Genomic DNA, 272 nt, shown 5'->3' with positions numbered 1-272 from the left:
TGTGTGTGTGTGTGTGTGTGTGTGTGTAAGAGTAAGAGAGAGAGAGAAATGCCATCGCTCAGGAATGTGATTCAGTGTTGTTTTGTTGGTATGTTAATAGTTATGTTTTGAACACGAACGTGTGTCCAGAGGCTCATTAGGTTAGTAGTTGATCACAAAAAAAAAAAATTTTAAAAATCATTAAATATGTAACAATTCAAGGAGCTGCAAAAATAACCCTCTCAAACAGAACAATTAAAAGTTGAGCAGCGATCACAGCAGTAGTGTTAAGC

This window comes from Aulonocara stuartgranti (assembly GCF_965226115.1).
Source record: "Aulonocara stuartgranti genome assembly, chromosome: 18".
In the NCBI taxonomy this organism is placed as follows: Eukaryota; Metazoa; Chordata; class Actinopteri; order Cichliformes; family Cichlidae; genus Aulonocara; species Aulonocara stuartgranti.
The sequence above is the reverse complement of the archived record's forward strand: the minus strand, read 5'-3'. Positions refer to the sequence as shown.